The sequence below is a fragment of the Rhea pennata genome, unplaced genomic scaffold, assembly GCF_028389875.1.
Source record: "Rhea pennata isolate bPtePen1 unplaced genomic scaffold, bPtePen1.pri scaffold_31, whole genome shotgun sequence".
NCBI lineage: Eukaryota > Metazoa > Chordata > Aves > Rheiformes > Rheidae > Rhea > Rhea pennata.
In genome coordinates this window covers 1898497-1915193 of record NW_026907678.1, presented here as the reverse complement: position 1 = coordinate 1915193, position 16697 = coordinate 1898497, and the positions used below count along the sequence as shown (strand labels likewise).

Sequence of the window (16697 nt, the reverse complement as noted above, 5' to 3'; positions counted from 1 at the left end):
GGAAAAATTCCGGTATTTATGGTTACTTGTTGTAGGCGGGAGTCCCGGCACCTGGGGCCAGGAAGTGCAGGGAGTCTAGCCCAACTCTGCCTTGGTTGCATAACTGGGCCATGATACTACACATGCATGCAGACTTATTTTGGGGGCCACATTGACTTTGGGAGTCACTATTTCATTACTCTTCAACTTCTGACCTTCATGTTGACTGCTTCTCATGGTCCAGCCACAGAATCTATATGTAACCACCTGCTGTTTTTTCTCACAGTTTTGCAAGACTTCGTTAGTTACTTATTTGTATTCCACTTGACACAGCTGTATTGTTCCAGACACCAGAAAGTTACAGAGCATTCCCAGCAAGTATCACCTAGTACGGATACACCCCTCCACACAGGGTCCTCCTTGTGTCTCCCAAGGGTATCCTTCCTCTTAGTTTCTCTCTTGGGTCTCCCCAGGGTGTCCTCATCATGTCTCCCAGGCTGTCCCTGTGCTGCAGTGTCCCTGTCATGTCCTCCTTGGGTGTCCCTCTTCCCACAGGGTGCTGGCAGAGGTTCTGGCAGGGGCCCGTGTCCTTATCCCCCTGGATGCTTATGAGGGGGCTCTGGAGCTGGGCCGAGAGCTGAGCCAAGAGCTGGGCCTCACCCCAGGGCCGCTCTCGGCCTTGCTGTGCATCGTACATCACACTGTTGCAAGGGCTCTGGAGGGCAGCCTCGCATCTTAGAGGAGGGCTGCGGTCAACCTCGGATCAGGGGGCTGGGACCGTGGGTGGCCCTGGAAATCCCCAGGCTCCACTGTGTCCCTTGCGCTAGGCCCTGACCCCTCCCTTTGTGTGCTGTTGTATCCTTACTTCGTGATACTTGATGGGAATGGTCCGTGTTGTAACCTTTTTATCTGTACCACCTGATACTTGGTGAGAATAGTCTAGCCCTGTAACCTTTTAGTGCCTAGAACAATACTGCTGTGTTAATCGGGATACAAACAAGTAACTAACGAGGTCTTGGAAATCTGTGAGAAAGAACAGCAGTTGGTCACATAGACATTCTGTGTTGCTCCTGTCCCCTGTGCCAGGCCTCTGCTATACCTCTCGCATCTCCCTGTGTGCCCAGCATCTCCCCAGCCCTGGAGACAAGCCCTAACCCCTGATTTCTGTCGCCCTGTATCCCCGTATGTCTCCAGCTCCAGGCCCTGAGCTCTGTTCCCTCATATGCCCTCCTTGGCCCCAGTCAGGGCCTTATGGCCCCTGTCTCCCTGGTGCCAGGCCCTGAACCTTGTCTCCCCTTTCCCTTGTCCCCCTCCTCCCTGCTCTCTTGGTGTAACCTGTGTCCCCTTGTCCCCAGGCTCCCCACTGCAGGAGGCAGCGGTGGCTGAGTTGGCCCAGGTGGTTCAGGGGCTGTGCCAGGGGGTGCATACAGGCATTCAGCATGGTCAAGACCGGCTTGAGGCTTCCCTGGGCTCCCTGGAGAGGCCACGGGGCTGAGGATCTGACTTGGGGTGCCCGAGGCCTCCCTCTGGGCAAGGAAAGCCTTGAGTGCCCCGAGAGCCAAGTCCAATAAAGGCCTTGGACACTGCCGTCCTCTCCGGGACACACTTCCATGTGCCCTGGGACTCCCACAATATTCTCTGGGGCACCTCTGCTGCCCACATGTCCCCTGCACCCCCTTACAGCCCTGGGCACACTCCCCAGGTCCTCGTGTTCCCTGTCACCAACTAGGACCCCTCATGCCTCCATAATCCTCCCGTCTCCTCCTCCCACTCCTGCAACCCCTCCCCCGCGTCTCTTGGAACACCTCTGATCTCGGTCTCCAGACCTGGGACTCCCCCACTCTGGGACTCCCTGTGTCTCTCAGGGCACCCCGGGAAACCCCTACACTCCCCTTCTCTCCCATCTCCTCCAGGACACCATGGGAACCTTATATCCCCCCCGGGACACCTCTGGGAGCCCCACATCCCCTGGGGTCCCTCTCCTGCCGTGTCTTCTGGGACACCCTGGGACAGCACCAAATGCCCAGGGATCCCTCACGTCCTGTGGGACCCCTTCCCTCCCTGGAACCACTTGACCATGTGCCAAAGCACATCGACTCCTTTGTCACACAGGATATGTATCTACTACTACAGCCCCAGGGGGCTTGGTCCCCAGCTCCCTTTGGCCCCAATGGCCTGGGGCTCTGCCCTGTCACAGCCCCAGTGGCCTTAGCCCAAATCCCAAATGCCATTCATTTTCAGAACTGGAGCCTCCTGTAACACTTGGAAGCAACAGCAGCTACTTAGACCTTCCGTAGCTGCATGCTACTTGAAGGAAAACACTTCCTTCCCACTTGCTCAGAGTTCACTGCACCCAAAACTTGCTCTGGAAGTTTGGACTGCCCTACACAGCGCAAAGGTTTGGCTTGCTTTCAGGTGGCCGTAGAGCAGCTGTCATTTCACATGACCACATACCCATGAGCAAAACAAAGCCTTGTTCCTGTCCGCTGAGCAAGGGGACCCTTTTTCCTGGTGCTGCCGTTGGTGGGGGTGAATCACTGCAGGCTGCTCTGTTTAGGCCATCCACTGTCTCATGAGCAAACGCAGTCCTAGAGCCTTCTCTGCGGCGTTAAACATCTCTGGAAGTCCATATTTGCTTGCTCTTTCCAAAACAGCAGGCTGCATCTGCCAAAGAGGCGCAGGCTGTGTGTTTCTTCACTTGTTAGGGTTGTTGGGTGGGGGTGTGGTGGGTGTCACTTACAAAACAGCCACGGCATGAGAGATGTAGGCTTTGTGTCACGCCCAGGGCAATGTCACAGCAGGAAATACCAGCACCCAAGGGTGCAGCAGGGTCCTTGGGCACCTTGGGCCTAGGGGCTGGGCCATGCTGTGTGGCTGCTGCCCAGCCTGGCCCAGCTGCTGGCGGCAGCCCAGCCCTGCTCTGGCCCTGAGGCTCACCAGAGAGGAAACGCCACTCAAATTTGGAGACCTTTACCAGAGCAAAGGCTCTGGCCCATTCTCCACTCTCCATTGGCCTCCAACCTCCTCCATTCTGCCAGGCAGGCTTCAGATGCCTCCAGCCTTTGCAGACGCCAGCTAACTCACCCTGGGTAGGATGCTGCAGTGCAAAGGACAGATTCCCTCTCGCACGCTGGCTGTGTCCCTTCCTGTCCCTGCCTACCCCCAGACCCTGCACAGATGCTACCACTGCAGATCTCCACCCCCTCCAATGCAGCACCAGCATCAGGCCCTCCCTGGGGCTGCACAGAGACACAGGGCATTGGGGGCTGACCCAGGGCACCCCCAAAAGAGGGGAAAGCAGTGGGTGCTGCATCCACCCCAGGGCTCAGAATCTGTGACCCTGCAGCACAGTGCTCCATGCTGCTACACTCCCCTGGGCCTTAAAAGGAGGTGGCATAAACTAACTCTTGTTGTGGCATCTCCAGCCCTTGGGTCACTTCTTTCTGCTTCTCTGCTCGAGACAGGGAGAGGAAGCTGTAGTTTTGGCCAACAGCTCTTGCATCTTTCTTCTCTTTGTTTTGAGCTTCTCTGGACAGAAGCCACCATTTTTCTCTGACGTTCTTCTGCCTCAAGGAGCAACCATGCTGCAAGGCAAACAGGGAGGAGGCATTTCAGAGGGACCGCAGACTTGAGGAAACACCGCTCAGCATATCAGGAGGCATCACCTGATTGGACAGCCAATTGCACAACATTCAACTCCAAGTCCTGCATTTTCCAAACAAGTCCACATCAATGGCTCCATGCCTCTGCCAATGGAGCCAAGAGACTTCTTCCTTTCTTCATTTTTTACACCAGTGTGCTTGAGAGTCAACCCAAATTCTTCAGATTAAAGCCTAGATTTACAAAACCATGCTCAATGCAAACACACCGCTCACAGAGCTTGTTCAACCCTCCCCTTCTACAGCACCACCTTCCTCCCGCGGCACTTCTTGTCATACTTTCTCCCTGCTTCACAAGTCTGAAAAGCAGTCACCTTATACATCCTCTCTTACATCCTTCAGCCCCTCAGAGCTGCCTTCTCCCTTCTTTTGCTGTGCAAGCTCTTCTGATTTGGGGACACCTTCCTTTGTGCCTTTGCCCAGGTCTTGCTCATTTAAAAGCCTGGCAAACAGAAGGAGATGTCAGGTGGCACACTCACCACAAGCTGCTACACACTTCCCGCCAGGTCAGAAGACTTATGCCCAGGGGGCACATGAGCATAATCTCTCAGGAAGCTCTTCACAATTGCCTCCCGAGGATGGATCCCTCAGGAAGGACACACAACACTGCCAAGGGAAATGGCTGCCTCACACTCATCCTAGAGCACAGAGTTACCCAAAGCCAGTTCTCCAGGAGTCTCCCTTCATTCCAGGCACTCCGGCCTGGGCCTTTCTCCTCTCCTCTCCCATCAACTCCATCTCGCGGATCAGTTTTGCCTGAACATGTCCTCGGGAAAGGAAGCACTTGCCAGCAACACCCTCTGGAAGTACAAAACAAGGAAGATCTGCACTCCTGCATCGCTAGGACGGTTGCCACAAGGAGCACGTGCTGGTCTGCTCACGCATTGGCTACTGCAGACTGAGCACAGACTCCTCCAACCTTGGAGTCCCCTTCTCCATGTGCTCCTTGGCCCTCGCACAGTCCTCACTGTGTCCAGCACTCTGCCTTCTTCTCCCTTCTTTCTCTGCATCAGCTCTACCGATTTGGCAGCTCATTGTGCCTCAGCCTTGCCCATGCACTGCTCATCTGCGATCCTGAAAACCAAGACACAGAAATGAAATCTCCCACACGAGTCTCTTTAAAAACTGATACATGCTGCCAATCCAGCCAGGAGACCTTGAGTCCTTGGTCACAAGGACTGATCACAACCTCTCAGCACTACTACAGGCAACAGGGCAAAAGGAAACAGCTCCCTCACACACATGCAAGAACACAGGGTGCACCCAAAGCCACTTCCCAAGAGTCTCATCTCACTCCATGCAATCCAGCACACACCTTCGTTCTCTTCTCTCCTGTTACCTCCCCCTCACTTGTTTGGAGTGGACAAGAGAGCCTCAGCAGAGGACCCACTCACCAGCAAGACCTTCTGGAAGTACAGGACAAGGAAGGTCTTCTCAAGATCTTCTCTGGGATGGAGACCACAGGAAGGACAGGCAACCCTGTCCATTCCTGGGTGACTGTAACCTGAGCGCACACTTCCAAGGAGGCCCTTGGACCTTTCCGATTCCCCATTTTGCTCCCCACCCCCCCATCCCTTTCCTAAATCGACACATTGCACAAGGGCATTGCCTTGTCCCACTGCTTTCCCAGGGCCACATTCTCAAAAGCATGACAGCTGTTACTTTACCTCTTCAGCCCCTCTGCTCCCCAGAGCTGCTTTCTCTTGCCTTCTCTTTCTGGGCGGGCTCAATGAATTGGCTGGCAGCCTCTTGCTTGGCTTTGCTCAGGCACTGCTCATTTGCAGAACTGCAAATCAGAAGGACACACACATGAAGCCTCATGGGAGAGTCTTACCAAAAAACTGCTGCACACTTCCCTGAACACCAAAGACGACTCACATCCTTGGAGTATGTGCTCATAACCTCCCAGCATTGATACAGACATCACCAGCGAAAGGGCTGCCTCGCACATGCCCAGGTGACAGAAAGCCATGCCCACAAGAGTCTCACCTCACTCATAGAATCATAGAATCAGTAAGGTTGGAAGGGACCTCTACAGATCATCTAGTCCAACCTCCCCACGCAGCAGGGTCACCTAGAGCATGTTAGACAGGGTTGCTTCCAGGTGGGCCTTGAATATCTCCAGAGAAGGAAACTCCACAACCTCTTTGGGCAACCTGTTCCAGTGCTCCATCACTCTCACAGGGAAGAAATTCCCCCTCACCTTCAGGCGGAACTTCCTGTGCTTCAGTTTCTGCCCATTGCCTTTTGTCCTGTCACACAGGGCAACTGGAAAGAGTTTGTCTCCGTCCCCTTGACACCCTCCCTTCAGGTACTTATACACATTGAGAAGATCCCCCCTCAGTCTTCTCTTCCCCAGGCTGAAGAGGCCCACCTCTCACAGCCTTTCCTCGTAGGGCAGGTGCTCCAGCCCTCTGATCATCTTTGTAGCCCTTTGTAGCCCTGCGCTGGACTCTCTCCAGTAGCTCCATGTGTCTCCTGTACTGGGGAGCCCACAACTGGACACAGCCCTCCAGATGAGGCCTCCCCAGGGCTGAGTAGAGGGGCAGGATCACCTCCCTCGACCTGCTGGCAACATTCTTCCTAATGCACCCCAGGAGACCATTGGCCTTCTTGGCCACAAGGGCGAATTGCTGGCTCATGGTCAACCTGTCATCCACCAGCTCTCCCAGGTTTTCTCTGCAGAGCTGCTCTACAGCAGGTCAGCCCCCAGCTAGGATGATTCTTCCCTAGATGCAGGATTCTGCACTTGCCCTTGTTGAAACTCAGGAGGTTTGTCTCCGCCCAGCTCTCCAGCCTGTCCAGGTCTCTCTGAATCACAGCACAGCCTCAGGTGTGTCAGCCACTCCTCCCAGCTTGGTGTCATCAGCAAACTTGCTGAGGAGGCACTCTGTCCCCTCATCCAGGTCATTGATGAAGAAGTTGAACAGGATGGGAGCCAGTACTGAGCTCTGGGGGACGCCCCTAGCCACAGGCCTCCCACTAGATTCCATGTCACCAATGACGACCCTCTGAGCTCTGCTTTTCAGCCAGTTTTCAATCCACCTCACTCTCCACTCATCTAACCACACTTGCTGAGATTCTCTAGGAGAAAGTTATGGGAGACAGTGTCAAAAGCCTTGCTGAAGTCAAGGTAAACAACGTGCACTGCTCTGCCCTCATCTACCCAGCCAGTCAGTCCATCATAGAAGGCTATCAGGTTGGTTAAGCAGGATTTCCCCTTGGTGAATCCAAGCTGGCTACTCCTGATCACCATAGTTTCCTCCATCAGTCTGGAGATGACATCCAGAATGAGCTGTTCCATCCCCCTTTCTAAGGATGGAGGTGAGGCTGACTGGCCTATAGTTGCCTGGGTCCTCCTTCTTGCCCTTCTTGAAGACTGGAGTGACATTGGCTTTCTTCCAGTCCTCAGGCACCTCTCCACTTCTCCAGGACCTTTCCAAGATGATGGAGAGCAGCTTGGTGGCTTGGCAACAACATCTGCCAGCTCCCTCAGTACCCGTGGGTGCATCCCATCTGGGCCCATGGATCTGTGGATGTCTAGCCTGCCCAGAAGGTCTCTAATCCTTTCCTCCTCAACCAAAGGAAAGTCTTCCCTCCTCCGTCACATGCAGGCTGCAGGATTCCTGAGGGTTGCCCTTAGCAGCGAAGACTGAAGCAAAGAAGGCATTCAGTAATTCTGCCTTCTCTGTATCCCTTGTCACCGGGGCCCATGCCCCATTCAGTGGCAGGCCCACATTTTCCCTAGTCCTCCTCTCGCTGCTGATATATTTGAAGAAGCCCTTCCTGTTGTCCTTGACATCCCTTGCAAGGCTCAACTCCAAATGGGCCTTAGCCTTCCTCGCAGCATCTCTACATACTCTGACTGCATTCCTATAATTCTCCCAAGGAGCCTGTCCCCTCTTGCACATTCTGTGTATTTTCTTTTTCTGTCTGAATTTGGCCAAGAGATCCTTGCTCACCCATGCAGGTCTCCTGGTCCTTTTGCTGCACTTCTTACTCATAGCTATACACCGCTCTTGAGCTTGAAGAAAACCTCAAGCGCCCAACGTGGGGCTCGAACCCACGACCCTGAGATTAAGAGTCTCATGCTCTACCAACTGAGCTAGCCAGGCCAACTATTTGATGCTCTTCGGCTCGTGCCTTGGTCTCCTTGCCTGTCCCCTCCACATCACTAGTCTTCATTAAAGGAAGATGACTGCAGAAAATTATGCCCTTGACAGCAAGGCCCTCCTCTCGAATGACAAAATGGCAAAGCTCTTCACACCTGCACCACTTGGGTGGTTTGCACAGGAAGTTCATGCTGGCCTGCTCATGCATGGGCCTCTGTGGACAGAGCATTGACTCCTCGTGCTTTCCAGTCTGCTTTCCTATGAGGTTTTTGGCCCTCTCACACTCCTCATCTTGTTCGGCCTTCCCTTCCTGAAGGACCCTGTTGCTCCCTGGCGTCTTCTGGGGTCATTCTTTTCTCAGATCTGCATTCTGAAATGGGGGCCAGCTGGGACAGCCTGGCCACTGGAGAGGGTCTCTCTGGCATGGGAGACACACAGGCCTGTGAGGGGAAGACATACATACAGAGTCACGTGGCCCCCTACAATTGCTCTTTGTGGCGTTACAGTACCTTTTCTCTCAGCCTGCTCAGCAAAGGCCTTTCCTGAAGCTGCACCTTTATGCACAAACCTGGAAACAAGAAGGTGACAGTGCTTTCAGTAGAGAGCAACACGGCCCCTGGCAGCCTCCACCAAGTAGCTGCAAAGAGGGAGAGCAGAGAGCTACTGTCAGCTCTCCTCTTTGACAAAGCAGAACACAGCACACGTTGGCAATATAGCCTAGGAGCCTGAGTGCATGTAACGCCAGTGCTGGGATGGGCACAAGAGGGCTTGTCAAGATCTGGTGGTGAGTCACCTTTCCAGGGATGCTTCTCAGGGGGAAAAAACAAACCCATGCAAGAAAGAGTCACATTTTGAGCTCAGAGTCTGTCTTTTTCAGTCTCACCTGCAAGAAAGGGAAGGAGCAGAAGAAGCTGGATGGGAGCAAAGTGGTACCTAACTTCCTCTCTCACACACTGGCGGAAGGGAAAGCAGGTCCTCCTCCCTGTGACACCACCTAAAGACTTCCCAAGGATTCCCAAGACACAAGAGTGACCATGGACTTCACTGAGAAACCTGCATTTGGCAGAGTTATTCCCCACTAGCTTCACAAGGAGACCAACCCTGGCAGCTACACCCTGTCTCCAGCAATAGTGACAGGTCAGGCCATCCCCAGGAAATTCGCTCCTCGCCCACAACTGAGCTGCTCGGCCCTCCCTGGGGTCAGAGAGAGGATGAGGAAACAACACAATCCCAAGCTCTAGCAATACCTGAGGAGCAAGAGAAAGTCATGCCATGCTTCAAGTCAACTAGTTCAACACCATCCTGCCCAGTCTAAACCAAGCAGACACACGCATCATCCACTACCACCACCATCATCCCCACAAGCACCTGTGCATCAGGGGGCTGCAGAGCTGACATTTTAACAGACCTCCAACTAGAAGCCCTCTACTGACCCCACCAGAGGGCTGTAGCTGAAATGAAACCACGGGAAGGGCCTTGGAGAAGGGCATCCTCCCATCCGCTATGGGAAGGCATCTCCCATGTTAGAGCTTGCTGCCCCCTGCTCCAGAGGCACAAGCAGATCTAGGTGGAAGAAACCAGAGGAACCTGAGGCAGTGTCTGACTCATTCGAAGGAATTACAAGGTTTTGCAAAGTAAACAATCCAGCTCTAATACGGGCATTTCCAACAGCCTCTCTCGAGCCCAGCAGGAGCACCAGGACACCTTAGTCTTCTTCAGATATCACTCCTTGCCCTCCAGATGTGCTTATGCAAAGCCTCCCCCTCTCCCTGGCACACTGGCCATCACAGTACTCACAGATCTGCCACTAAAGAGCGCAACTCAACACAAACACCTCACACAGTACAAGTCGCAACAACAAGAGCAGTGCTCTGCCAGCTCAAAAACTAGAACTGCTCGCGCATCCACACTTAAGGAGCACCTGCCGCTTCCTGAAGAAAGACAAGCTGGGGGAAGCCGTTAGCAACCTTGGGGCCAGAGGCAGGGAACGTAGGGGCAAGTGCACATACACTCTTGTGCCTTGCCTGCTCTGACAAGCTCCCAGCCCTGCTATTTCTCACTTTTCCTCCTGCCTCACTCAAAGCAGCAGCCTCATTTTGCAGATTTCAGGTCGCAATTGCAGCATGTCCTGGACAGCTTCAGCAAGAGAATGCAACTTGGCATCTGCTGTTGCCAACTCAGCTGTACCTTTTAGAAAGTGGCTCCTGATGGGGAAAAGGCAAAGGAGGGAAAGGCCAGCATACTTCACACCTTCTCACAGGTGTCATCTCCCACCCAGCTACCGAGGGCCCTTCTGAGCAACCCTCTTACAACACAGCAAAAGCTTCCTTTAATGACAGCTCTAACAGCATTCATTATATTGGTATCCTAATGTTAGCTACCACGGAAGAACCTTCTCTGAAATGGTGCCAGTCTCCCTGTCACAAGGCCAGGCATCTCCAGCTGCAGGAAGGGAATGCGGGCATTCAGGCCACCACCGATCCCTCGGGCCCCTTTCCACCTTTGGGGGCATCTTTCCTCTTTAAGGACAATGGATTCATCTGACAGCAGTCTCTCACTGGCCCAGGGCTTGCAAAGCTACGATCCTTCCACTCACAAAAGCCACTTGTTATGATAAAACAGTGGCTGCGGGGTGGTGGCGCCCAACAGGGAGCCTGGGGCAAAGCTCCAGATCCAGCCCCAGCCCTGGCCCAGCCCAGCAGGCGAGAGCAGGCACCGAGGCGACAGGGCCCAGCCCATGTGGTGCTGCTCCTCAGTGCTCCTGCAGGCCCGGCCACCCCAGAGTAAAGGCACTGGGATCAGGAACCCCCAAGCCCAGCAGCCGCCCTCTGCCCACACCAAGGTGGGGACAAGCCAGGGCCCACACAGCACCCCAGGGCCCACCCCACCATGGGGAGCATGGGATCTATTGGAGCCTAGCTTGGGTTTAGTCCTTGTTTTGTCTCCTGGTAAAATACCCATTTCCAGAGAAAAGAGACAGTAAAATTCTGAGTAAAATGCTGACAATATGAATCCCAATGCTTATTTCCTTATGCCTCAGCTCCCTGGCACAACCAGGGCGAAGGAGCCCTTCCGGAGGTGGCTGTGCAGATTTTGCATTAATTTCAGCAGCGGCATCTACCTGCAAAGGACACAATGTACCAAGGTGCTTAGAGAAACCTATTTTCTGCATTTGTGCTCCTCGTCCTCCTGACTACAGCACCGGGGTAAAAAGGACATGGCATGAAAAAATGTACCCCCTTGTTGATTGGCTCAGGCCTGACATTGGTTTTACATTTGTTGTACTAGTGTGGCCAGACGCCTGAACACCAGACTGAGAAAACTGATGAAACGCTCCACTTTGCAGTACATTTCTCGGCACTTACAAGTGGGCAAAGCAGGGGAAGGTGCATGTTGCCGGCAGGTATTGCCAGCACTGGCTGCCCGGTCACTGCCCAGGCTGCTTTGATGACTTTAGCGCTGGAATGAGCAGACAAGGGCAGGTGACAGGCTGGGCTGAGACTGCTCAAGTAGTTCTAGCTGTCGGGACAAGTAAAAGGCATTTTTACCCAAGGAGTGGATGAGCAGTGCTGAGCCTGAACCTTTTGCCTCTGAGAAGGGAGCGGTAAAAGGGGAGCTGCTTTGAAAACAGGACCAGAGCAGGAGCCTTTGTGAAGGCAGTTTGGATGAAGGTAACCGAGCAAAACCTGCCAGGAGAGGAGATTTCTGCAGCATTTTTGGCCTTATGTTGGTATTGTAGAGGAAAGCACGGGAATGAGGTCACCAGTGCATTGCAGACCTGCTGCTTTCAGAGCCTCCTCGCACTAGCTCTAAACCCTTTACTTGAGGTGTGCAGGCAGAGCTGGTTCGTGCAACTGGAAGGCTTTGTTTTTACGCCTTCTTAGCACCGGTGAAGTTCTTGCGTGGGCGGCCTTCCCTGGCTTGTAGGCAATGGAGAAGAGATCAGTATTTCCTGCAGCCAGGGGTGACTTTTAAATGAGTCGAGACTCTCCAACTAGGGGACAGTGGCAGGGGGGCGGGTGGCCCAGCACGACAGAGCAGCAGGAGCTGGCGGAGAAAGCAATTCCCGAGCCGTCCTCGGGCGCCGCAGAGCCAAGCCCAGCACCTGCCGCCCCTGCGGCCTGGGCAGGGGAAGATAGCGGCGAGGCCCCGCCCCCGCCCGGCCCTCCCCGCCCCCAGCCCTTTGTGACGTCCCGGGCGTCCTTGTGTGGCCGGGGGCAGCTGCGTGGTGCGAGCGCGGCCTCTGGCGGTGGCTGGTGCCGGTGCCGGTGCTGGTGGTGGTGCTGCTGCTGGTGCTGGTGGTGCTGGTGCTGGTGGTGGTGGCTGGTGTCGGTGCTGGTGCTGGTGGTGCTGGTGGTGCTGGTGCTACTGCTGGTGATGCTGGTGCTGGTACTGGTACTGCTGGTGCTGCTGGTGCTGCTGGCGCTGCTGGCGCTGCCGGCGCTTTTCCCGCCCGTCCTCAGCTCTCCCCGAGGCGAGGTGGTGCAGTGTCCCGCCCCGCCGCAGGATGGAGAAGATCCGCCGGCTCCTGCGGAGGAGGAAGGAGCCGCCGGCGTCCAGCGCCCCCGTGAGCTGCGGCGGCGCCGAGCTGCGGGCGGAGGGCCTGGGCCAGCTGCGCGCTTGCAGAGCAGTTCTCCCAGCGGGGGAACCTGCTCCTGGCAGCGCCGCAGGAGAGTCGGGGCCCGGCGCCCCACAGCAGGCAGGAGCCGCGGGATTTCTGCCGAGGGCGGCTGCTGCGGAGGCAGGAGGTGGGAGCCTCGGCCGCCGGCGGGGCCGGGGGGAAGCGCTGCCGCCTTTGCTGGCGGCGGGGTGTCCTGCTGCAGCTGCGTGGGGCGGCCCCGGGGGATGAGGGCCCTGGGCATGTGTGTGGGGGCCGGGACGTGCATCTGGGGGCTGTGAGGGCCCCCGGGGGGAGCGGGGGGTGACACAGCACTGCGGGACTGCGGCCAGCTGCGCTCTGCCTCTGCTGGTGCAAACCCGGTCCCCAAGGCCGCAGGTCAGTGTCCGAGCTGCCTTGCTGCAGCGAGGATGCACCAGGGGAGCAGCTGCCTCCGGGACGGCTCTGGAGCGTGGTTGTGCCTTTGCCTGTATTTTTGGGGGAGTGGGGGGAGGAAGACTGCTGAACATAGAAGTATAGTCGGTGTCAAATGACTAGAGCAGGCAGTAGGTGGTGTGGGACAGGGAATTGGGGAAGGGGTGTGCTGTGTCTCTGGAGTGTCTTTGTCGGAGGCTTTCCTCTTCCCTCTGGATCCTTTTGTCCCCCGGCGCGGACTCTCCTCAGAGATGGCGTGGGTGTGTTGAGAGGGAACTTGATAGCTTCTTGGGAAGCTTCTTGAAGGAAATTCTGTAGTTGCTGGATGGCATGTGCAAAGCATAGCCCCTGCCTCTGGTTCCCTCTGATAGGCAGCAGGAAGAGGCTTTGACGTCCTTGGGAGAGGAGGAACTTGGAAGAGCTTTGGGGAGACCAGAAAGGAGGCCCGTGTTCTTTTCGTGGTCTCCTCCACTGGCCCCTGCTTCCTTGGCCTTGTTTCTGACTGTCTTGTTAGAAGATTTCTAAGCGTTTAGAGCAAATGGGCATTTGGAGGAAATTGGATCATGCTTATTTTAGTGTCTGTGGGCTTCTCCAAACATTGCCTTTTTCAGCCAACCAGGCAGGTGTTGTGTAGGCTGTGAGTGCTTGCTGGCTTGCTTTGCACACCTTACAGTGATTTGCTTGGTACGTGAGTAAGGAATATGCACTAGAGGAAATGGCTGAGGAAGAAAGCAGCTGCATGTTAAATGTGCTTGCTGAGAGGCTCTCTTTTGAATTGGATGAGTTTGGGGGGTGGGTCTGCGTTAGCATTCAGATTTTTCACTTCTGCGTGATGATTCTGGAAGCCGTCTAGGCATCAGGAAGTTGTATTAGCTCACACTGCTCACCACAAGATGTGGTTTTAATACAGATGGGTACTCCGAGTCAGCCATTCTTCCTAAGTCTTGGTCAAATGGAGAAGAAGCCCTCCAGGACGGCAGGGAAAGCTCTGGGAGACAGGTATGTAAACCCACCTATTTTAATGGAATTTAGAGCTGGTGGCCTGTACCAATGTAAAATACCACTGTGCAACTGGTAATGGTGAAAGAGGAGTTGTGCAGGTGAGAACTGTATTCGAATCTGAAGTGCAGCTGGCTACAGTCTTTGTATGGATCTAGGGAATGCTTGCCATTCTCTCCTGTTTTCCAAGGATTTGCTTAAGTTTGGTCCCATTTCCTTCCTTACGTTTGAACAGACAAATGAGAGCAAAGAGAGACTGGAGGCACAGGTGGGCTCCTGCGCTTCCCAGCAGATCTCCGCTCAAGTTGAGGCCCTTGAAAGTCGTCAGACAGCAGAAGATGAGGCTGAGCAGAGGTGTCAGACGGCATGTGCCCAGTGTCTTAGTTTGCAAGACAAGCTCAATCAGGAGCTCTCTGATTTGCGGGAAACCAGCAAGAGCTTGTCTCAGCAGCTGAGTGAAGCTGAAAGTCGAGCTACCGGCCTAGAGAAAGAAGTTCAGCAACTGAAGCAATCTCTGAGGAGAAAAACGTCATTCTTGGAAGTGACAAGGAGGGCACTACGTCAAGCCCAGTGTCAGGTCGAGGAACGTGGTCGTGCTCTAGAGCGTGAAAAAGATCAAGTCCGTAGACACGTTGTGGAAGAGGAGTCTCTGCGGGCCCAGCTGGCCCAGCTGCAAAGCGAGAATCTCCTGCTGCGTCAGCAGCTGGGAGATCTGCAGAATCAGACCACCCAAGAAAAGCTCGTGAGTGCTGTCCAGGCGGCACTGCATAACACGCTCAGTAAAAGCAGCAAAGAGGCAGAAGAGGAAGTTTACCTGCTGCAGGCCAGAAACAAGGAGCTGAATGCCAAGTGCATTCAGTTGAGAGACCAAGTCTTGATGCACGAGACAGAGAGAGTAGAGAGAGAGGTAAGATGCACACTGGCAAGGAATGCCTTTACAGAGGACAGTTCTGGAAGATATTTTTCCCTTCTGAAATTCACTGGGTATAATTATGTGCATGGGAATACATTCTTCTGGTTTGTCCTGTGTTTCCTGGGATTTTCCTGGGAAGGTTTTGGCAAGCAGGATATCCCTGCTTGGATCTGAGCAGAGAACACACAGCATCATGAGATGCTCTTACCAGGATCAGGTGATTCTTCTGTGCTGGCTTTTTCATCTCTATTACTTAATCCCTGTAGTGCCCTGTAGAGTGGCTTTGTTTTGTCTGTCCATGGCACCGACCCCAGCACAACAAGTGATTTAAAACGAGAACCACCCTGTAGGGAAAAGTTGAGGAATGGAGATGCAGGAAGGAAGTGCAGTGCTGCAAGAAGGAGGCGAGAGAATGTTTCAGAAAATAGTGAGGATGGGCAGAGAGAGAGGAGGGGAGGGAGAGGGAAGGTGCGTGGAGATGAGTGGGAAAGAAGGGAGGAGGCCTGAGGAGAGAAGAGTGACCGAGGAGGAGTTGCTGAGTGCTGATCAAAGAAAAGAGTAGATTTCTTTCCTGTTCCTAAAGGGAAGGAATGCCTTCAGCATGAAGTGTTACTGCAATCGAGGAGTCTGAGTGTTGTCCAGGGGCTACTTTATATATGGGTTTCTGGGGGTTCAAGAAGGTCCCCAGCTGTGAGAGACCGTCTTCTGATGGACAAGATTTCAAACATTTGTAGCTCATTCTGAAAACCCTTTTAAGTACGTGAACCGGTGAATGGAAGTAAAAATGCAGATTTCACATTCTTACCTTTTCCTTTGTGCCTGGGTAACAATCCATTGTTAGAGAACGGTCCGGCAGCTGCAACGAGAACTTAGTGAGGCTCTCATGAAGCAGCGGCTGTCGGAAACTTCCCTGAGAGTTTCTACCGGTGTGTGCATTGACCTGAAGGCAGAAAGAGCGCACTTGCAAGAGGACTTGGGCAGGATGAAAGCCAAGGTATGTCAACTGTGTAAAGCTAGCAATATCACACAAACATCTGGTCTGGGTTGCAGTAAGAGGTGATCTCGCACTTCAGACACACAGTGTGAGCAAGAGCTCTTGGGTTTAGGCTCTTGGGTGGGACTACAGTGAGCTGTGGCATGGTTTGTGAAGTCTTGCCGGAGACTTGAGGAAGGATGGGAGCTGAAGCAAGCCTGTCAGAACTCATGGGAAAGATGTACTCTTCAGGGAGCCGCTTTCAGGGCTGAGGAGCCTGACTGAAGAAGAGCCCTTGTGCTTTTCAGCCCAAGCACGTGGCTGAAACACTGCTAGTTTGGAGTCTGTGCCGTTCACATGAGCTGTGGTGTGGTTTGTGAAGTCTTGCCGAAGACTTGAGGAAGGATGGGAGCTGAAGCAAGCCTGTCAGAACTCATGGGAAAGATGTACTTCCTTTAAGGCTTCAGGCTGGCTTGTGCTTGGTTGAAGTACCAAGTCCATGGGCCTGAGCTATAATCCTGACTGATAGGCTGGATGGCTTTTTTTTCCCCCCCAACGAATGGAGGCTTTCTAGAGCTCTCTGATGAACTGTGCTTGTTTTCCCCCTGTGCACAGGTTGCTGAACTGTCCCAGCATCTGGCGATGGAATCCACAAACTCTCTGCAGCGAGAAGCTAGAAATCAGGAGCTGCAAGGAGAACTGGTCTGCCTCCAGCACTGCTTGCAGCGTAATATGGTGGATCACTGCAAAATAGAGCAGTATCAAAGAGAGACTGCAGAAAGAGCCCGACAAGAGTTAAGGCAAAAAGTGGAAGAGCTCAGTCACTTTTTGCAGGTAAACTTCTTCACCATTTGCGCCTGCAGTCCACAGTGCATTCCATTGCTGTTGTTGTCTTTTAGGTATCTTGCTGTAGGTGTCTAGTTCTCTTTTGTTGCCTTTTTGTGGGGGGACAGAGGGAGAAGAGGGCTGGGCTGTTGTATGGCAGCTGTAGAGCTGAAACTGGCTGTGTGAAAATGCTCCCGGAAGTGTT

General features: G+C 54.1%; 1 non-coding gene across 1 annotated transcript; it reads right to left on the bottom strand.

The window, feature by feature from the left end:
• Nucleotides 1-7680: 7680 nt before the first annotated feature.
• Nucleotides 7681-7753, bottom strand: TRNAK-CUU (transfer RNA lysine (anticodon CUU)). Its single transcript has one exon. It is a non-coding gene; the product is annotated as a tRNA-Lys (tRNA).
• Between the last annotated feature and the right edge of the window lie 8944 nt (nt 7754-16697).